This window comes from Saimiri boliviensis, chromosome 11 (assembly GCF_048565385.1).
Source record: "Saimiri boliviensis isolate mSaiBol1 chromosome 11, mSaiBol1.pri, whole genome shotgun sequence".
In the NCBI taxonomy this organism is placed as follows: Eukaryota; Metazoa; Chordata; class Mammalia; order Primates; family Cebidae; genus Saimiri; species Saimiri boliviensis.
In genome coordinates, this window is record NC_133459.1 from 122,906,924 (window position 1) to 122,929,740 (window position 22,817).

The 22,817-nt window shown below is 39.8% G+C and overlaps 1 long non-coding RNA gene across 1 annotated transcript in view; it reads left to right on the forward strand.

Annotated features, from left to right (window-relative positions):
• Positions 1-710: 710 nt before the first annotated feature.
• LOC141580435 (uncharacterized) overlaps positions 711-22,817 on the forward strand; it is a 28,594-nt gene continuing 6,487 nt past the window's right edge. The window contains exons 1-2 of the long non-coding RNA XR_012512634.1: positions 711-866; positions 8,602-8,768. This is a non-coding gene — a long non-coding RNA (uncharacterized LOC141580435). The remainder of the gene's footprint in view (positions 867-8,601; positions 8,769-22,817) is intronic.

A 22,817-nucleotide genomic window follows, 5' to 3' on the forward strand; every position in this document is an offset into this window, starting at 1 on the left:
CTGGCTCATTGCACCCTCCACCTCCCATGTTTAAGCGATTCTCCTGCTTCAGCCTCCCAAGCAGCTGGGATTACAGGTGCCCACCAGCACACGTGGCTAATTTTTTGTATTTTTAGTAGAGACGGGTTTCGCCATGTTGGCCAGGCTGGTCTGGAACTCTGACCTCAGAATATTTACCCGTCTAAGCCTTCGAAAGATGTGGGGTGACAGGCATGAGCCACCATGTCCTGCCTGCTATCAGTATATTTGCTTCGGTTAGGTATCTGTTCAGATATTTACCCAGTTTTAAAATCACGTATGTGTTTTGTCATTATCTTCTCGCATCTCTCTTTTCTTTTTGTTCTCTGCATACAGTTTTGCACAGTAGAATACTTAGTTTTATGAAGTCCATTATCAATATTTTCATGAATTGGCATTTGATGTTTTGTGTTACAAGTCAACACCAAACTCAACGTCATATAGATTTTCTTTTAGATTTTTTATAGTTTTGCATTTAAAATTACAGTCTCTGGACTATTTTGAGTAGGTTTTTGTTTTTCTTAATTTGTGTATATATTCATTTGATTCTACATGGCTTCCAAAGTCTTCCATCACCGTCTTTGGGAAGGAATGGCTACAGTGGGCTTCATTTTGGTTTGAATTTCTAAAATTATTACATTGAGTAAACTCAATATTGAATTTTATAGGTATTTCAGGACAGCCAGGCGGGGGTGCACGTCTGCTGAGAAACTGAGCAAGAGTATCTGTGCTGAGCTCTGGTGCCACCAGAGGGCGCACGAACCCACCCCTGACCAACTTCCCTCTGAGGTGCCCGAAGACTTCCTCGGGGCAGCACGACGGTGGTGTCAACTAAGTCTTGTTCATTGGTGAGTAAAAAGCTTCCTTTCCACGGCCTTGAGTGCAGAGAAGAGAGTCTTTAGAGTACTCAGCAAAGGAAGAAATTCATCTAGAAAAATGAAATCCCCAAATCCCATCATTACGACTACATCCTGATATCATTGTCAATATCCAGACACAGTGGCTGCTAAGATATGTTCTCACAGTGGCCTCTAATATAATAATCACACCGTGCCCTAACATTACTATGATATCCATACCGTACCCTAACACCAACATAATATCCACACCAATATAATATTCTAACGCTAATCTGACATCCACACTGTTGCTTCCAATGCTAATGTAATACTATCCGTATGGTTCCCTGATGTTAATGTAATATCTGCACTGTTCTACAACACCAATATAATATGTACACTATGCCCTAACACTAATATCCACACTGTGCAGTAAAACTAATGTGTCCACACAGCAGCCTCTAATACTAGTAAGTATAATAATATCTACTAAGTGGAGTTGGTTGACATTGAGGCTTTTATAAGGGTTCACAGCTTTGGATGAAGAGTAGCCTCTGTAGTGGATTTTGGTGACGTCTCTGCTTTTCTGGCATAGTATTGATATGGTTGTTTTAAAAAGTAATTTACTTTTTAATAATGTCATACTTCTAGGAAACTTCCAGTAGCAGTGCAAAATATAACCTGTTTCTTTTCTTAGAGTCCCCACCAGTTATTGCTGTGCCAGATTTACAACATCCCACAAAATACTCCGGTATATTTTATCCAAAGTGTGGAAACTCTCCTAGGTTACCACCGCATAACCCCTAGATCAAGAAATCAGCATGGTTCCTACATGATAATTCAGTTCACAAACTCATTTACCTTTTACCTCTTGCCCCGCTTGGGAGTAAAATATGTTTTTTCATTCTGATCCAGTTTTCCTGACACTGTTTCCAAGACTTTCCTGCATATTTATGATCTTGACACATTTAAAGAGCATACAAGTTTTTGTTTGAACACCTGTTTTCAGGTCTTTGGGGCATATAGCTAGCAATGGAATCACCGAGTCATACGGTAAATCTACTTGCAACCATTTGAAGAAACTTCAAATTAGTTCCCAGGGCTCATCCCTCACTTCTATCACATTCACAGAGAAGGCTTCCCTGATTATCTTATCCGCCACCAACACCGCACCCCTGCTCATGCTAGTGTGCATTACACCCACATCTGATTTTGCTTTCCTTTCCTTTCCTTTCATTTTCTTTCTTCTTTCCTTTCCTTTCCTTTCTCCTTTCCTTTCCTTTCCTTTCCTTTTTCTGGTGTTTTATTTTATAAGAACACCTTATTTTATAAGGACACTAATCTCATCAGGCCAGGGCCCAACCCTATGACTTCATTTAACTTGACTGACTTCCTTAGAGACCCCATCTCTAAATACAGACACACTGTGGGGTTAGGACTTGGACATATGAATTTGTGGGAGATACCAACATTCTATCTGTAGCACATGAAAACTTTTCAGAAATGTTAAATCTTGGGATTTACCATGAAACTACTGTGTCAGAAACCCTAGGATTTGGTCTCAAATATCTCTTTCAATCAGGCTTTTCGGTGTGTCTGAGTTTGAGACACAATAAGAGTCAATACAGGAAGTGGATGGAGGGGAGATGAAAGAAGTAGATTGTCAGCAGAACGTGGAGAACTTTGAGGCTCAAGAATGCAAAGGCTGCTCTTAGTCAGTGGGACACCTAGAAGGAGAGGAGCTAAATCATTTCTTTTGCCATCTGTTTGTGGAAGGAAGGGGAGGAAAGAAAGGAGGAGAGAAGGAAAAAAGGACGGATTTAAGAGAAAGGGAAGAAAGAGAGGGAGGGAATAAGAAAGGGACAGAAGAAGGCCTTTTGGAAAACAGTTTCCCATTTCCGGTGTTTACATTCTAAATACAGTAATGGAGAAATGGATAAATATGATATATATTATGAAAATCTATAGCTCATTCCAGGGTCAAGCCAGCAAAGGAGAAAGGGGAATCAGGGTAACTTGTAGATCTGTGCAACCTCCCACTGACAAAAATGTGGACGCTCAGATAGGAAGCTGATGTGAGGCACACATTCAGTTTTATTTATTTGTGCTGATGTTAACAGGAGGACATGTAAGTGACTGTGTTTACTAAGATAGAGATATAGCTAAGAGAGCAGTCAGTTCTGAAACTACCTTCAGAAGGTGATTACTGAATCTTGTGGATTCTCTGCAAGTTTGAGGAAGGGCACACAGTGAGAGAGGATAAATAAGGTCACAGAGAAAGCGACTGTTTCAAGGAAAGCAAAGACCCAGAATGAGGGTGAAGATGAGGGCAGGGTAAATCGCAACGACATTTAACTTATTTTGCCAGTTAGCACCTCAAAAGGCATCCCGGTCTGAGCTCTGCAGAAGGGATGTGTTTGCAACTCATTGTGAGTCCTCTGGGTGAATCACTGACTGTGTCTATGAACAGGACCAACTGGCCAAAACTGTGAATTGTGATGACCACCACTGTTGTTAGGCTGAACCCTTGTTAAACAGGATGGTGGTTTTCAGTACCAGCTAAAAGAATTTTAAAATGTTGACCATTTATATTATTTAAGTAATGTGCTACCATTTATAGTCATTTATATGACATTAATATACCATTTATATCACATATGCCATTAAGTAAAATAAAGTCAACATTTATATTACTGAAGCAATGTGCTACAGAAACCCTAAAGGGGTTTCTGTAACATTAAATTGATGGCTCTCTAGTGCAGTCCAGAATCACCTGTAGGGCATGTTGGGCCACAGATTGCTGGTTTCCACTCAGAGTCTCTTATTCAGTAGGTCTGGGTGGGGTCTGAGAATCTGCATTTATAATAAGTTCTCAGACACAACTGATGCTGCTGGTTCGGGAACCACAATATGAGAACTATGGTTAAGCCTCACGCCACAGCATTCCTATAGCAAGAGCCACCTGTGCTAATTCAGGGTAACTTGTTGGCTGCAAACTGTAACCATAGGCAACTTCTTTAGCAATATAAACCTCTAGATAAAAGAAACACTCGACAGTCATAGTAGAAACATATATGGTCAATGAAATATCTTTTTTCCAAATGGGAACATGTGTCTTACAGCCTCAAAAGAATATTTTCACCTAGACTGCACTAAAGTAACAAGATCAATCTGAAACTAAAACTTAAAACGGCCTTTATGAACAGAAACACTTTGACACCTCAGGTAAAGGGCTACATATTTCCCTCTCTATTTTCATATCTTAGCTTTAAGATGAAATGACATTGTCATTTTACTTATAATAGGAGAACCTACGAATAGGAGAACTTAAATAACATTGTCATTTGACTTAAAACAGGACAACCTAGAAACTTGATTCCCGCTTATTAGTGCAAACCAAAGGGGTTACTTCCAAATATTTTCAGTTTAGTTTTTGTTCATGTGTAATATAAATGATTTAAAAGCCAGGTTTCGGGGAAAGCTGCCATAAATGTGTTTAATAGTTGCTGCCTCAGCATCCATTTTCAGACCTGACCTAAGTTGTCTGAAGCCCAGTCTCACTGTATCCCCTCCGATCTGGGTAACCCTCCCCCTCCCTGAGTGGTCGTGATGCGGCCCATCCCGCTGAGTCAGAACCCACCCATCACACAGCTGCTGGTCATGATAAAACCTAATGGTCGACACCAGAGCCCTGTAAATAAGCCCAGCTCCACGTGTTCTCTTAAATCAGCAAAGCCACACCCTCACGGGAAAGCCCGAGAAGAAAGCTTCAGGCCCTCCCTCTGCTCTCTGGTTCCTCACGGCCTTCAGACTGCCCCTCGGGCTCCAGACGCTCCCCGACCTTCTCCACGATGTGTAAGTTAGAGATTTCTTCTGTTCCTGTGTTTTGGTGTTGCCTCCTCCTTGTGCCTTACCTGAATGACACCCCAGAGCCTTCCTTTCCTCCTGGCCAGGGCTCTCCTGGAGATGGGCTGGCTTCTGGCCTCCTTTAAAGAGAGACCTCAACCAAATTAGAGAGAAACCTAAATAAATAAATCACAACAGAAAGCTTGGTTTTTTACTTAAAATCCATATTTATAACATAAAATGTGTTTATGCTAGATTTAGAACACACTAGGCCTGTTCTAGCTCTAAATTGCACTGCTATCTTGTAGTATGCAGTTATTCTTCATTTTATTTTCCACTTGAAGTCATTGTATTTCCTCAGTTTATAAACACCTTGAATTCTTGAGCTGAAAAGACAGGGTAACTTGATAGGGCATCTCCCTTAGGAACCATAACCCCCAATGCAGAACAAATTAAATGTGCAAAACTGTGAGCACCATGTCCTATGTTATTAAAGATAGAATATAATGCTGAAAGGCAAGAAAGTCTTTATGAAGAAGTTTAAAGGAGTAGAAGAATGGACAGATGAACTGGAAATGGAAAGATCAGTTCTCCTTTCCTTTAGGAGTAAGCCCCTTTGGAAACTAGCTGGTAAATGTCAGTCCCTTTAGATGGCAAGGTTAGTGAATACTAAGAAAACACTAGGGTACAAGTGTTCATCACGCAAAGCACACCTGTAATATTTCATCTGGTCTCTCAGTGACCCTAGAAGAAACAAGAGATGTTTTCAGATGAGGAGATTGGGCTTCAGGGTGAAATTAGGAGACTGGTAAGACTCACAGAGAGAGTCAGTGGTGGAACGGAGTTCAGATCCACATTCTTCCAACTGCAAGCACAGGGCATTTTCCACTAATCAGTGCACTAACCCAAGAAAACTAATTTTTCCAAACATTTAAAATGATGCTATGGCCATCTGAGAAAAACCACTTTTGGCCTCTACTTCTGATTCCTCATTACCAGCCTACCATTGTTTATCTGATATGGGCAGCAGAATTAAGATGTAATGAAGTCTAACAGAACCCCTCATTACCTGTGTAGATACAGTAGTAACAGAGATGGTGATATCGTTTGAATGTTTGGGCCCTTCAAGTCTCATGTTGAAATGTGATCCCCAGTGTTGGAGGTAGGGCCTGCTGGGAGGGAGGTGTTGGCTCATCGGGCAGATCCTTCCTGAATGGCTTGGTTCCCTCCTCACAGTAATGGCTGAATTCCTGCTCTCTTCACTCACTGAGATCTGGTTGTTAAAGTGTGATACTGCCCCCGTCTCTCTCTTGCTTCCTCTCTCACTATGTTAGATGCCAGCTCCCCTTTGCCTTCTGCCATGGTTGTAAGCTCCCTGAGGTCTCACAAGAAGCAGATGCTGGTGCCATGCTTCTTGGACAGTCTGCACAACCATGAGTCTAATCACCCTTATTTCCCTATAAATTACCCAGCCTCAGGTATCCCTTTATTACAGCAAAGCAAATTGGACTAATACAGATGAAGAGATAAAGTATTAATTTAGAAGATGTTTATATACATATATATATATATATATATATATAAATATATATATATATACATATACATATGCATATATATGTATATATGTATATATGTTTAACATTCTCACTGAGACTGGGAGGTGTTAGAGACACATAATTGAAAACGAAATCTCCCCCCAACCAAGAAAACTTCTCCACGAAGGTAGAAGAGAAAGAAATACTATTATTACACTTTAATTTCCGGGGTACATGTGCAGAACGTGCATTTTGTTACATAGGTATCCACACGTCTTGGTGCTTTGCTGCATCTGATCCTCCCATCAACTACACTAGGTATTTCTCGTGTTATCCCTTCCCAATCCCCCCACCCCTGCCTGTTCCTCCCCACCCCTCCCCCACCACCCACAAGCCCCAGTGTGTGATGTTCCCCTCCCTGTGTCCATGTGGTCTCATTGTTCACCATCCACTTATATTTTAGAAAAAAATATTATGTTTTAAGTTCTGCAATACATGTGGAGATCATGTAGGCTTGTTCAATAGGTATACACATGCCATGGTGGTTGTTACTTCATCCATTGCCCCGTCATCTACATTAGGTATTTCTCCTAATGCTATCCCTCCCCAATTCGCCCACACCCTGCTATTCCTCCCCTAGCCCCTCAGCCCCTGGGCCCCAGTGTGTGATGTTCCCCTACCTGTGTCTGTGTGTTCTCATTATTCAGCACCCACTTATGAGTGAGAACATGCAATGTTGGGTTTTCTGTTCTTGTGTCAGTTTGCTGAGAATGATGGTTTTCAGCTTCATCCATGTTCCAGCAAAGGACATGAAGTTATTTTGTATGGCTGCACAGTATTCCATGGTGTATGTGTGACATATTTTCCTTGTCCAGTCTATCTATGATGGGCATTTGGGTTAGTTCAGAGTCCTTGCTATGGTAAACAGTGCCACAATAAACATATGTGTACACGTGTCTTTATAATTGAAAGTGTTATAATCCCTTGGGTACATATCTAATAATGGGATTCCTGGGTCCAACAATATTTCTATTTCTAGATCCTGAAGGAATCACCACACTGTCTTCCACAATGGTTGAACAATTTACACTCTCAACAGCAGTGTAAAAGCATTCCTGTTTCTCCACATTGTCTCCAACATCTGTTGTCTCCAGATTTTTTAATGATTGCCATTCTAATTGGCATGAGATGGTACCTCAAAGTGGTTTTGATATGCATTTCTCTAGTTATCAGTGATGATGAGCTTTTTTTTTTTCATGTTTGTTGGCTGCATGAATGTCTTCTTTTGAAAAGTGTCTCTTCATCTCTGTCACAAAATTTTTTGCCCATTCTTTTGGTTGCCAGTTCACTCTAATGCTAATTTCTTTTGCTGTGCAGAAGTTCTTAAGTTTAGATCTCATTTGTCTGTTTTGGCTTCTGTTGCCATTGCTTTTGCTGTTTTAGTCATGAAGTCCTTGCCTATGCTTATGTCCAGAATGGTACTGCCTAGGTTTTTTACGGTGTTAGGTCTTATCTTTAAATCTTGAATCCATCCGGAGTTGATTTTTATATAAGGTGCAAGGAAGGGATCCAGTTTCAGCTTTCTGCATGTGGCTAGCCAGTTTTCCAACACCATTTGTTACCTAGGGTATCCTTTCCCCATGGCTTGTTTTTGTCAGGTTTGTCAAAGATCAGACAGTTGTAGCTGTGTGGTGTTACTTTCGAGGCCTCTGTTCTGTCCCGTATGGTCTACATTGGTACCAGTACCACGGTGTTTTTATTACTGTGGTCTTGTAGTACAGTTTGAAGTCAGGTAGTATGATGTCTCCATAATTGTGTGCTTAGGATTGTCTTGGCTATGTAGGTTCTCTTTTGGTTCCGTATAAAGCTTAAGGTGTTTATTTTCCAATTCTGTGAAGAAAGTCATTGGTAGCTTATGGGGATAGCATTGAATATGTAAATTATTTTGGGCAGTATGGTCATTTTCACAATATCGATTCCTCCTGACCATGCGTATGAAATGTTTTTATATCTGTTTCTGTCCTCTCTTATTTTCTTAAGCAGTGGTTTGTCCTTCTTTTGGAAGAGGTCCTTCACATGTTTTGTTAGTTGTATTTCTAGGTATTTTATTCTCTTTGTAGCAACTGTGAATGGGAGGTCACTCATGATTTGGCTCTCTGTGTGTCTGTTGCTGATGTACAGGAATGCTCATAATTTTTGCACATTGTTTTTGTATCCTGAGACTTTGCTGAAGTTGCTTATCAACTTAAGGAGATTTGGGCTGAGACAATGGGGTCTTTTAAATATACCATCATGTCATCTGCAAATAGAGACAATTTGACTTCCTCTTTTTCTAATTGAATAACCTTTATTTCTTTTAGCATGAAACCAAAGTGAGATGCACTTCTCAGGAAATCAGCTCAGCAGTTGCAAAGACAGAAAAAAAAAAAAAAAAAAAAAAAAAAAAAAAAAAAAAAAAAAAAAAAAAAAAACCTCTCACCTTTTTATATAAAAAGCAGATACAACCTTTAACATACAAATTCTCAAGGTAAGCAATAACTTGTCCTCAAGGGGACTTTACAGTCCCATTTGTCACACACCTTTCATTTTAAACGTTCTTAGCAATTGGGGTAACCGTCTCTGTTAGACAATTGGCTTTTCCAAAGAAAAAAATAAACTTCTTATGTCTTTATAAAAGGAGGTTGTCTTGCAACTTGGAGTAAGATACCTGCGGAACATACCCTCCCAGCCTCCTACTGAACCTGAGAAATGGAGGTGTTATCTTCCTTGATAATTTTCAAAGTGATGATTCCCAGGCTTTCAGAACAGCATCTTTGGGTCTTAAAATTAATAAGACTAAGTTATCTTTTAAGAATATTTACATACATTTCAATATGACAAAGATGTACAAGCTTTCTAAAATAAACGCCCTAAGCAAAAGGTGCTTCTTTTCTTATTTTTAACATGGAGAATATATGAGTCAGTTAGTAATTATAGGCTTCTAACAAAATACTACAGATTGGGTAAGTTAAACAACAGATATTTATTTCCTCACTGTTCTTGAGGCCGAAAGTCTAAGACGAAGGTGCCAGTGGGGTTGGCTTTTGGTGAGACTGCTCTTCCTATCTTGGAGACAGTTACCTTTTCACTCCCTCCCATGTGGCCTTTTCCCCATGCACAGGGAGAGAGATCTCTTGTGTCTCTTTCTCCTCTTAGAAGAACACCAGTCTTATCACACTGAAGCCCAATCCTTGTCATCTCATCTAACCTTAATTAACTCTTTAAAGGCCCTCTCTTCCAATAAAGTCACACTGGAGGGTAGGACTTCCACATGCAAATTTAGTGTGGGGCACAATTCAGTCCTTTACGTAGAGTCGAGCTTCTTATTTTTAGTTGGCCTTTGTCCTTATGGGAATAACAAGCCAGGCTGAGTCCTTCTCATCATGGGGCATGTATTGGAAGAAGAGATGATGAAAAGCAAGTGCATTTATCACTTGCAAGTAATAATCAAGGAAAGAAACAGTGATGAGTGAAGGCCCTTGGCTCAAGGATGAGAAGATACCTGTGAGCTCCTGGTTAGCCAGGTAGTAAATCAAGCATTCCTGATGATTTGGAAAGAATGGAGCTAGAAAAACCAATTCAGGAAAGCAGAATCATCTAGATAGTCAGTGATATAACTAAGTCGTATGTACTATTTAGGCCATCGATCAATAATTTATCAACATTCCACTTACATATTAGCTCATTTGTTGATGCACTTAACATTTAATCACCCCTAGATTCATTGTACACATCAGTATGGCTGAAAACTACCCAGATAATTTTTTCCTTCCTGCAATCACTTACTACCACTGTAGATTTTATGAAACTATTAATCAGGTTTGAACTTAGGTTTCAATTTCAAGCTGTTGTCATGTTGATTTTACACAAAGAATTATGAGGTGACATGTCAGAATTCTCTTCCTACCAGTACAGTTCACAAAACCCATGAAACATTTATATGGCTTGAAGCATCATATGTGCTCAGTTTATGGTGAGAAAACAGTTATCTGCATTTCTTCCCAGTTTTAAAAAAACAACCATCAACTAATTGAAAAAGCATAACTCACTCAAAATAACTGAAAGATGGTCTAAATAAATTTACAAGATTATGTAGTCTGATAACATCCACAGATAGATAGTAAACTTACATCGAAGGAGTTTGGGATGAGTCTTCACTCATGAAGTACTGAGTTTCAGAACTCAGTACTTCCCTATTCTCAATGTATGGCCATTCTGTTGGTAGGGTGGATTTTCATCACTGGAAGCAGATGTTACACTGCTCCTCCCCTCAGGCAATCTGGCTTAGAGGAAGGCAAGTGAAGGCCAGATGAGACTGAGCCTGCACCCAGCTCCCCATGCCCATCCAACCCTCTGATTCTCTACCCTGCGCATCTTGAAGTCAAGTTAGGTATGTTTTAATGACTGTCTGTCATAGTTTAAAGAGATGAAAGCGATGATGATTCATTGTGCATTTGTTAAACCAAGTTTCAGACATGATTAACGTGGGCCCTGGACACCAAGCATGGGTGAATTATTTTAGTCTCAGGAAGACAGGTTTTGTAATGTATTTTGTATTAGGCAGAATGAGAAAGTAGAGAGATTGGAGAGTCCTAGATAAGCTCATAGAGAATGGGTAGGACCCCACTGGCACCTTCTCACCCTTCTCCTGACCAGCAGACTGCTGGTTAATCACGGCTTTGTTCTCGCCTAGCTTCCTACGTGGTTCATCAGTGGCAGTGAGGCACAATGCATTATCTGCTGAAACACAAAGAAAATGCTGATGCATTTCACATTTATTTCCTCAAGTCAATTGAACTTTCCCCTAAAATACGGTCACATTATTAATTACTTTAAATCTTGTCTTTGCCACATATTATGTGTAACATTGAGTAAGCAATTTAACTTTTCTACGTCTCATTCCCTCATCTGTAAAATGAGGTTGACAATAGTGTCCCCTGAGGGTGGTTGGTGAGAATATTAAATAAATCAATATATGTAAACCTCTTAGAACCATGCCTAGTGCATAACAAATACTTCATAGAAAGATTCTTTGTTATTTTATTTTATTTTCCACAAGTTATTGGGGTGCAGCTGGTATTTGCTTACATGAGTAAATTCTTTAGTAATGTGTGAGATCCTAGTGCACCCATCGCCTGAGCAGTATACACGGCATTGTATTTGTTGCTTTTGTCCCTTGTGCCTCCCCCCCTCCACCAAGTCATCGAAGTCCACTGTGTCATTCTTAAGCCTTTGTGTTCTCATAGCTTAGTTCCCGCATATCAGTGAGAACATACAATATTTGGTTTTCCATTCTCGAGTCGCTTCACTTAGAATAAGTCACCAATCTCATCTAGGTTATGGCAAATGCTGCTAATTTATTCCTTTTTTGGCTGAGTAGTATTCCATCATGTATATGTATGCCAGTTTCTTTATCCACTCATATATTGATGGGTATTTGGGTTGGTCCCATGATTTTGCAGTTGTGAATTGTGTTGCTATAAACATGCATGTGCAAGTATCTTTTCTCAAATAATGACTTTTTTTCTGAGTAGATATCCAGTAGTGGTATTGCTTGATCAAATGGTAATTCTACTTTTAGTTCTTTAAGGAACTCCGCCCTGTTTTCCGTAGTGGCCGTACTAGTTTATATTTCTTCTAGCAGTGTAGAAGTGTTCCCTAATTGCCACAACCATGCCAACATCTACTGTTGTTGTTGTTGTTTTTACATTCTTTGATTATGACCATTCTTGCAGGAGTAAGGTGGTATTGCATTGTTGTTTTGATTTACATTTCCCACATCATTAGTGATGTTGAGCATTTATTAAATTATTTGCTAGCCATTTGTATGTCTTCTTTGGAGAATTGTCTATTCATGTCTTAGCCCACTTTTGGATGGGGTTGATTGATTTTTTCTTACTGATTTGTTTGAGTTTGTTGTAGATTCTGGATATGAGTCCTTTGTCAGAAGTATATATTGTGAACATTTTCTCTCACTCTGTGAGTTAACTGTTTATTCTGCTGACTGTTATTTTTGCCATGCAAAAGCTCTTTAGTTATCTCTCAGCTATTTATCTTTGTTTATATTGCAATTGCTTTTGGGTTTTTAGTCATAAAATCTTTGCCTAAGCCAATGCCTAAAAGGGTTCTTCCAGTGTTATCTTCTGGAATTTTTATAGTTTCAGGTTTTAGGTTTAAGTCTTTAATCTGTCCTGAGTTGATTTTTGTATAAGGTGAGAGATGAGGATTCAGCTTTATTCTCCTACATGTGGCTGGCCAGTTATCTCAGCACCATTTGTTGAAAAGGGTGTCCTTTCTCCACTTGATGTTTTTGCTTGCTTTACTGAAGATCAGTTGGCTGTAAGTATTTGGTTTTATTTCTGGATTTTCTATTCTGTTCCCATTGATCTATGTGCCTGTTTTTATACCAGTACCATGCTGTTTTGGTGACCATGGCCTTATAGTTTGAAATCAGGAAGTGTGATGCTCCAGATTTGTTCCTTTTACTTAGTCGTGCTTTGGCTATGTTGGCTCTTGTTTGTTTCCATATGAATTTTAGAACTGCTTTTCTTGAACTCCCGACCTCAGGTGATCCACCCGCCTTGGCCTCCAAAATGCTCGGATTACAGGCATGAGCCACCACGCCCGGCCTTAGAACTATTTTTCTAACTCTGTGAAGAATGATGGTAAAATTTTGATGGGAATTGCATCGTGTTTATACATTGCATGTATTTGTACATTGCAGTATGCTCATTTTTACAATATTGATTCTACCCATCCAGGGCCATGTGATGTGTTTTCATTTCTTTGTGTCATCTATGTTTTCTTTCATCCGTGTTATGTAGTTTGCCTACTAGAGGTCTGTCCACCCTTTTGTTAGATATATTCCTAAGTATTTTTTTTTCTTTTTTTTTTTCTTTTTTGGCGGCAATGGTGAAAGGGTTTGAGTTCTTGATTTGGTTCTCCATTTTGTCACTGTTGGTGTATAGAAGAGCTGATTTGTGTACATTAATCTCGTATTGGGAAATCTGCTAAATTATTTTATCAGTTCTGTGAGCTTTCTTGGGAAGTCCTTTGGGTTTTCAAGGTAGATGATCATATTGTTAGCAAACAGAGACAGTTTGACTTCCTCTTTATCTGTTTGGATGCCCTTTATTTCTTTCACTTGTCTGATTGCCCTGGCTAGGATTTCCAGTACTATGTGGAAGAGGAATGGTGAGAGTGGCCATCCGTGTCTTGTTTCCATTCTCAGGAGGAATGCTTTCAACTTTTCCCCATTCAGTATTCTGTTGGCTGTGGGTATGGCATAGATGGCCTTTATTACATTAAGGTATGTCCCTTGTGTACCGATTTTGCTGAAGGTTTTAATCAGAAAATGATGCTGGATTTTGTTAAATGCTTTTTCTGCATCTATTGAGATGATCATGTAATATTTGTCTTTAATTCTGTTAATGTGGTACAGCACATTTATTGACATGCTTATGTTACCCCATCCCTGCATCCCTGGTATGAGTCACTTGATCATGGTAGATTATCTGTTTGATATGTTGTTTGATTTGCTTAGCAAGTATTTTATTAAGAATTTTAGCATGTATCTTTATCAAGGACATTGCTCTGTAGTTTTCTTTTTAGTTGTCTCCTTTCCTGGCTTTGGTAATAGGGTGATGCTGGCTTCATAGAACGGATTAAGGAGGGTTCCTTCTTTCTCTGTCTTGTGGAATAGTGTCAAAAGGATTGCTGCCAATTCTTCTTTGAATATCTGGTAGGATTCTGTGGTGATTCCATCTGCTTCTGAACTTTTTATTGTTGGTAATTTTTAAATTACCATTTCAGTCTTGCTACTTGTTATTAGTTTGTTTGGGGCATCTAATTCTTTCTGATTGAAGCTAAGAGGGCTGTATTTTTCCAGGAATTCATCCATCTCTTCTAGCTTTTCTAGTTTATTTCTGTCAAGGTGTTCGTAATAGCCTTGAGTGATCTTTAGTATTTCAGTGGTGTGAGTTGTGATATCTTCCGTTGTGCTTCTCAGTGAGGTTATTGGGATGTTTCTCTCTTCTCTTGGGTAATTCTGCTAATGGTCTACCAGCTTTATTTATCTTTTCAAAGAACCAGCTTTTTGTTTCATTTATCTTTTGTATTTTTGTTCGTTTGTTTCTATTACATTTAGTCTGGTGCTGGCTATTTCCTTTCTTCTGGGTTTGGGTTTGGGTTTGGTTTATGTTTTTCCTCTCATTCCTTGAGGCACGACCTTAGATTGTCTGTTTGTGCTCTTTCAGACTTTTTGACGTAGGTGTTAAGGGCTATGCAGTTTTCTCTTAGCACCTCCTTAGTTGTAGCTCAGAGGTTTTGATAGGTTGTGTAATTTAAATATGTCATTGAGTTTGACAAATTTTTACATTTCTATCTCAATTTGCTTTGGGACCCAGTGCTCTTTCAGGAGCAGGTTATTTAATTTCCATGTATTTGTGTGGTGTTGAAGGTTCCTCTTTGAGTTTATTTCCAGTTTGATTCCACTGTTGGTATGATAGAGTGCTTGATATAATTTCAGTTGTCTGAAACTTCCTGAGGGTCGTTTTATGGCCTATCATATGGTCTATACTGGAGAAAGTTCCATGTATTGTTGAACAGAATGTGTATTCTGTGGTTGTTGGATGAAGCGTTCTGTATATATCTGTTAAGTCTATTTATTCCAAGGTATAGTTTAAATCCATTGTATCTTTCTTGACTTTCTGTCTTGATGACCTGTCTAGTGCTGTCAGTGGAGTATTGAAGTCCCCCGCTCTTATGGTGTTGCTGTCTACCTTATTTCTTAGGACCGTTCGTAATTGTTTTATAAATTTGGGAACTCCAGTGTTAGCCGCATATATGTTTAGGATCGTGGTATTTTCCTGTTGGACAAGGCCTTTTACCATTATGTACTATCTCTCTTTGTCTGTTTTAACTGCTGTTGCTTTAAAATTTGTTTTGTCTGATCTAAGAACAATTATCCCTGCTCAGTTTGGTGTCCTTTTGTATGAAATGCCTTTTTCCAGCCTTTTACTTTAAGTTTCTGTGAGTCCTCATGTGTCAGGCAAGACTCCTGAAGGCAGCAGATGGTTGGTTGGTGAGTTCTTACCCATTTTGCAGTTCCGCATCTTTTAAGTGGAGCATTTGGGCCATTTACATTCGATGTTAGTATTGAAATGTGAGGTATCATTGCAGTCATCATGCTCTTTGTTGCCTGCATAGTCTGTGTTGTTTTGTTTTCGCTTTTTACCTTGTAATTTTGTTTTATTGGTTTTGTGTGATTTATGCGTTAAAGAGATTCTGTTTGCGTGTGATTCCAGGATTTTGTTTCAAGATTTAGAGCTCCTTTTATAGCGGTTCTTGTAGTGGTGGTTTGGTAATGGTCAATTCTGTCAGTGTGTGTTTGTCTGAAAATGACTGTATCTTTCCTTCTTAAATAATGCTTAGTTTCACTGGATGCAAAATTCTTGGCCGCTAACTGTTTTGTTTGAGGAGGCTGAAGATAGGACACCAATCCCTTCTAGCTTGTAGGGTTTATGCAGGTAAATCTGCTTTTAATCGGGTGACTTTGGTTTTACAGGTTACCTGGTGCTTCTGTCTCACAGCTCTTAAGAGTCTTTCTTTCCTCTTAACTTTGGATAATTTGATGGCAATATGCCTAGGCAAAGACCTTTCTGTGATGAATTTCCCATGTCTTCTTCATGCTTCTTGTATTTACATGCCTAGGTCTCTATCTGGGCCAGGGAAGTTTTCCTCAGTTATTTCCCTAAATATGCTTTCCAAACTTTCAGAATTTTCTTCTTTCTCAGGAATACCAATTATTCTTAGGTTTAGTCATTTAACATAATCCCATAATTTGTGGAGGCTTTGTTCATAATTTCTTATTCTTTTTTCTTTGTCTTTGTTGGGTTGGGTTAATTCAAAGTCCTTATCTTTGAGCTCTGAATTTCTCTCTTCCACTTGTTCAATTCTATGGCTGAGACTTTCCAGAGCATTTTACATTTCTAAAAGTATGAACAAATTTTCCTGAATTTTGGATTTTTTTTTTTTCCTTGAAGCTGTCTGTTTCCTTTAATATTTCTCCATTCACTTCTAGTATCATTTTTTGGATTTTTTTCCCCACCCCCACAGGGCTTTGCCTTTCTCTGGACCCTCCCTGAGTAGCTTAACTAACCTCCTGAATTCTTTTTCAGGGGAATCAGGGATGTCTTCTTGGGTTGAATCCATTGCTGGTGAACTAGTGTGATTTTTGTGGGGTGTTGACACGCCTTGTTTTGCCATATTACCAGGGTTGGTTTTCTGGTTCTTTCTCATTGGGCTAGGCTGTGTTAGAGGCAAAGTCTAGGGCTGAAGGCTGTTCTGATATTTTTTGTCCCATGGGGTGTTCCCGTGGTGTAGTGTTCTCCCTGTTCTCCTGTGGATGTGGCTTCCTGTGAGCTGACTGCAGTGATTGTTGTCTCTTCTGGATCCAGCCACCCAGTGAGTCTATCTGGTTCTGGGCTGGTACTGGGGATCGTTTGCACAGAGTCCTGTGATGTGAACCATCTATGGATCTCTCAGTTGTGGATACCAGTGCCTGTTCCGGAGGAGGTGGTGTAGGGTGCAGCAAACCCATGAGGGTTCTTAACTTTGTTGATTGAGAGGTCTATGTTTGTGCTGATTGGCCTCCTGCCAGGAGGTGGCACATCCCAGAAAGCATCAGCTGTGGTATTGTGGAGAGAAACCATTGGTGGGTTTCTCTCCCAAGATTATATGCCCTTTGTCTTTCCCTACCAGGGTAGGTAGGGAAGGACCGTCATGCAGGGCAGGGCCAGGTGTGTGTGAGTTCAGACTCTCCTTGGGCAGGTCTTGCTGTGGTTGCTGTGGTGGGTGGGGATGAGACTCCCAGGTCACTGGCATTGTGTACCTAGGATTATGGCTGCCTCTGCTGGATCTTGCAGGTTGTCAGGGAAGTGGGGGAAAGCTGGCAGTCACAGGCCTCACCCAGCTCCCAGGAAACCTGAAGGGCCAGTCTCACTCCCACGATGCCCCCTGCAGCATCCCTGAGTCTGTTTCCAGGTGAATGACGAATCAGGCTCGGAAACTTGCCAGAGGGTTTCCTTCTTTCAGCTTCAGCTTCTCCATTGGGGACGTTTTCCACTTCCACAGCTGGGTCTCTCATAGTATTTGGGGTGTCTCTGGGGTCCTGAGGAAAGAGTCTGTTTCCTTCAGAGGGTCTGTCAGTCATCTCAGTATTGCTGGTTTGTTCTTGGAGTCAATCTGGAGCAAAAATTCACAGTGGAAGCCTCCACATGCTGCTCTGACTGGAGCTGCCACCTACTCCTGCCTCTCGTCTGCCTTGATCCATAAGTAGATTCCTAATTATGGAATTTGTGATTATTTTAAGTTATTTAAGGCAATTGTGTTCAGATCTTATTTTGCCACTAAAACTGCCTTGGAAATACGTTCTCTGCCACTCATGCTAACAGTGGTTATAGTGACACAATGGCATAACAGTTTCTCCAGAAATAATTCAGAATTCTCGGACAGTTTTTATTTGTGTCATTCTTTGGTTTATTTGGACAGATTCCGTTTTCCCGTGAATTACATTTGACCTTGTACAGAAATGTAACCAAATAATTGGAAAGTAATTTTCTATTCATTATACTAGTTATTTAATCTCTTAAATGATTATATAAAATAAATTTCTTCAGAGCATAAGAAATAGTGCCTATAAAAATGCCTTTAAGAACTTGAAAAAAAATGTTTTCCAGAGGAGTTTTGGTTGTCTGCTTTAGCTTGGTTTGTTTTTACTAAGCTCATCGGTAATTTCTGTCCAACACCCAGCATGACGGAGTCTAGTTGAGTTGGACAGGGTTTGTGTACTGAGTCTGAAGGTTAAAATCAAAAATACATGTTGACTTCCATCTCAGAGGAGGTTATATGAACCACAAAGTTGTATGTTTTTCATGGCGTATAATATGCTTGTCCCAAGTGTGGGTATTCTTTCTACCAAAAGCACTACATTAAAAAGGATCATTTCTATATCCCATGCCAAACATGCCTCCCTGTGAATTTTAGATGACTCATTTCCCACAAGGGAGGTGGCTATGGAGGCCAGCTTTGTTGTTTTTAGTTTCATGGGATTTTCTTCCAGGAACTGGAATGTAAAGAGTATGGCCATGATGCAAACTTAAATGATGATAAGTCCCAGGCTTGCTTTGAGGAGTTACCACTGATATGCATATGCACACACCCACGTGCAACAAAAACTTCAGAGGCCGAATGACAGCACCAGCAGCTTTATGTATGACCCTGATTGGAGGCACTGCACAGGTGTGAGAACTGGGGATATTGTTTGGATGTTTTGTCTTTTCTGACTCTCATGATGACACGTGATTCACCCAGTGTTGGAGGTGGGGTCTGGCGGGAGGTGTTTGTGTTATGGGAGCAGATCTCTCATGAATGACTTGATGCCCTCCCCAGGGAAATGAGTGATTTATTGCTCTATTAGTTTAGCTGGTTAAGAGTCTGGGACCTCCCTCTTCTCTTGCAATGTGAAACACCAGCTTCCCCTTTGCCTTCCACCACGAGTAAAAGCTCCCAGAGGTCTGACCACTAGTTGAGCAGGTGGTGGTGCCATGCTTGTATTGCCCGCAGAACTGTGAGCCAAAGAAACCTCTTTTCTGAATAAGTTACCCAGTCTCAGATATTCCTTTACAGCAATACAAAATGGACTAACACAACTGGGAAGTCCCATCCTTGGGAAGAGCTGTCCCTAATCTTTTTGACAACAGAGACTGGTTTCCGTCTTGGGCAGCTTTACCCCAAAAAACCAGTTGGGATGGTTTTTGGATGAAACTGATCCACTTCAGATCATCAGGCAATAGTTAGATTCTCATATGGAGTGCACAAGCTAGATCCCTCACATGTGCAGTTGACGACAGAGTTTACGCTCCTGTCAGAATCTAATGCTGGCTGATGTAACAGGAGGCAGGTCTCAGGTGGTAATGCTCACTTGCCTGCCACTGACCTCCTGCTGTACAGCCCAGTTCCTAGCAGGCAGCAGACCAGTCTCAGTCCACGGCCTGGGGAGTTAGGAACCCCTGCTCAGGAAGGTCAGAGCCAAAGACAATTGTAGTGCCAGCAAAGAATTCTACCAGGTGCATCAGGAGATGGCTTAACACCTTTGGAATCCAGGGTCCTCTGGTAGAAGGACATTCTACCGAACCTGCAGGCCAACGTTTCTGTGCATGTAAGGGGCTTATTTTAGGTAGCCCAGGGGTTGTGGTCCTCCACTTATGAACCCCAAATATGTCTGGGGTAACATATGGAAGGAGAGGGAAGATTGTTGGGCGTGGAGAATTGCCTCTGAGATGCTACAGAAGAGGCAAGAGAGTCACCCCTGTGTAACACATAAAAATTACGATAAAGAATTGAATTTTGATCTTTTTCATGGACTGGTAATCTACACGACACATACTAAGAATGTAAAATATTTGAGTAAATTAATTAGTAAATACTGTATTAACATAATGTAAGAGATGAGGAGACTACTAACATTAATGATAATTTCAGGCGTTAAAAAGCAAGTATGTACGTATTTTATTCTGAGGGTCTAAAAATACATTATGTCCAGCTAATAATGTAAAAAATTTTCCAGTTCTACCTAATTTTGATGGAGGACAATAATGACTTTTTTTTTTCCAAAATTGAGGCATTAAATGTGTTCCAGAAATACGGACTTTGTCTTAATATTTTACCAATGATATAATCGTTTGGGCTACCTAATGAAAGACTATGATGCCTTTTTTTTTTTTAGATGTTTACATAATAGAAGGGAGTCTAGCTTTTAGACAGGGCAAAATTGTCCATGAATATTTTGTAAGACTCCTAGAATGAGTGGAAGATTTTAACCTCTAAGGTCCTTTTGTAATTCTAAAATTCTATGATATTGAAGTGGGATTTAAAAGTTGAGTGAAAAGCTGTTCATGTACAGGGAGAGTTCGATGCTCTCCAGAGGCACATCCAGGCGCAGCACATATGATTTGGGTGGATTAAAGTTCTGTTGAATCAACCTGAGGGAAGCAACACTAGTAAGGGTTGAAGTTTTCTCAAAAGAATTCAATCGATATTGATTTAGTTCAAGCACCGTAAAATTTAAGTTGTAAAAACTGAGTCAATTTCTATTAATTTGATGTCATAACTTTTACTGAGCATTCTAAATTTTCTATCTTTTTAAAAGAAAACCTGGGCTCTTTCCATGTCAGAAAATAGTTTAAGCAAAAAGATTGAGCTCTGAGTGTTTATATGAAAATATTCATGCACTTGTTGTCTAGCCGGCACTCAGGAAATGTTAGCTGTATTGTACTGAGGCACAAACATGTATTTGACAAGAGTTTGCTTTCCTTCAGTCACTGCAGGAGTATTTGTTTTGTTTATTTCTCTACCCTGGAAACCTGGTACTCAACAAGTATTAAACGGAAAATCGGCCATTGTGCTGTGGTAAAATAATAATAATAGAGTAAAATACTATTCTAATCATATTCTACTTTCCCCACCAAATTTCCCATAATAATCATACATTTCAGTAATAGCTCACTTTACTTTAGCAAATATGTTCATATTCATGACAGCATCTGGTCGCACCTATATAGGTAGATAAGTATTCTCATTCTCATCTTATGAATGGCGGAAAAACAGAGGTTCAGGGAGATTAAATAATCCCATTAGTGACTAGGATACACATCCCTACTTCAAGATTCCCTGCTGAGGACATTTCTAATAAACATGAGGGTTTATGCCAGCTTCAGAGTACAGATCAAGAAAAGAGAAAGGCTGAACAATTTCTTCTCCATTTGATGACATTTTGCTTGCTTTTGCTTTGACTTTGTGTCTTCTATAAACCTGCAGTGTAATCTCTATTTCTTCAGTACCTACTTGCAATCATTGTTACATTTTTATGTTATTTGTGAATAAAAATGGTAAGAACGATTTCTTTCACTCCAGTAAGACTATCCAACTTTCTAAATGTAAGATATTTCCAAAGACACTTGTTCATGATGGATCTAGGGCAGGGGGAGGAGAGTCAAGAAAGCGATTGTTCCTATAGTAGTAAAATGTTCCAACGAATGGAAAGACATCGTTGTCTACGTGGTTTTTGAAATTTCCTTTAAGAAGCTTGCTTCAGTGGTTAGCTGTGCAGTGAAAAATTCTTCCCCACGTATAAACAGATTTTCTCTCAGTCTGTGTGAAGCCTATTACATCACATATTTCTGGTCTGTATGGAAACGAAGGACATCTGCTTCTTTGCTTCTTGAGTAGTACTTAGAACATTAAAAAATTGCATTCTCCTCACTCGTCTTTCCTCCGACCTCTTCCGAAGAATTGCACTTAAACTTGAAGAGAGTAGTCATTACCTAGGCCACTGAAATTAAAGATATTAGGAAGATTAAGCTCTTCTCTTGCTTTTGTAGTAATTGTTTTAAGTACTTTGTTTTTTTTAGGAAGAATTTTTTTAGGTCTAAAATAGCAAGTATATGACCATTTATTAACCTCTTATTCAACCAGGTGATTTGGAACAAAGAGAACAATGGACACCATTCTTCCTCCAGAATAGTTTATGATCTAATTTGGCAGGGCACAATAAACAAGTGTGGTACAGTGAGAGAGTCATTTCATGGTAATACATATTTGTGTGAGAACGTGGCAGGTCCGGGACTGTTTCTTGATCTTATCTAAGTGAGACCTCTCTCAATTCTGCAAGAATAGTATTGTCATCTAGGGAACACTGTGAGGAAAAGGTGTATCTAGGGAGGGATTTTAACGGAGGCATATGATTTAGGAATTAGAGGATTTTTCCATGAACATCAAAAGGTGTCACCAAAGGCAAAGACGTATGAATGAGCAAGCTGTATTCAGAGTGTAGGGAAGTGGGCCACATAAGCTGGAGTCGAAGGTCCAATTTGAGAACAAGATGAACTCAGCTAGCTTATGTTAGATTATAGGGGGCCTTTGAGATTCCTTTGCCCCTGTGGTACTGTCCTATTGCTAAATGCACACTAATTTTCAGATTTTAATGTTCCCTGTAACTCACTTTTTTGTACCTGATTTTTCAGATATTTATCGATCAATAACATGTCTGAATTATGTGCCAAATCAGTGTTTGGTTTCTATCTTTTCTATAAAAATTGTGTTTTACCTTTGAAAACAAGTCTTTTTTGCTCTGCATTGATCCCTATTTTATTTATTTATTAATTTTATTGTACTTTAAGTTCTGGGATACACGTACAGATCTTGCAGGATTGTTGTAAAGGTGCACACGTGCCATGGTGGTTTGCTGCCCCCATCCCCCCATCACCCACATCTGGCATTTCTCCCAATGTTATGCCTACCCAGCCTCCCCACTCCCTGCTGTCCCTCCCCTAACTCTGCACCCCCCAACAGAACCCAGTGTGTGATGTTCCCCTCCTGTGCCCATGTGTGCTTATTGTTCATCACTCACCTGTGAGTGAGAACATGGGGTGTTTGGTTTTCTGTTCTTGTGTCAGTTTGCTGAGAATGATGGTTTCCA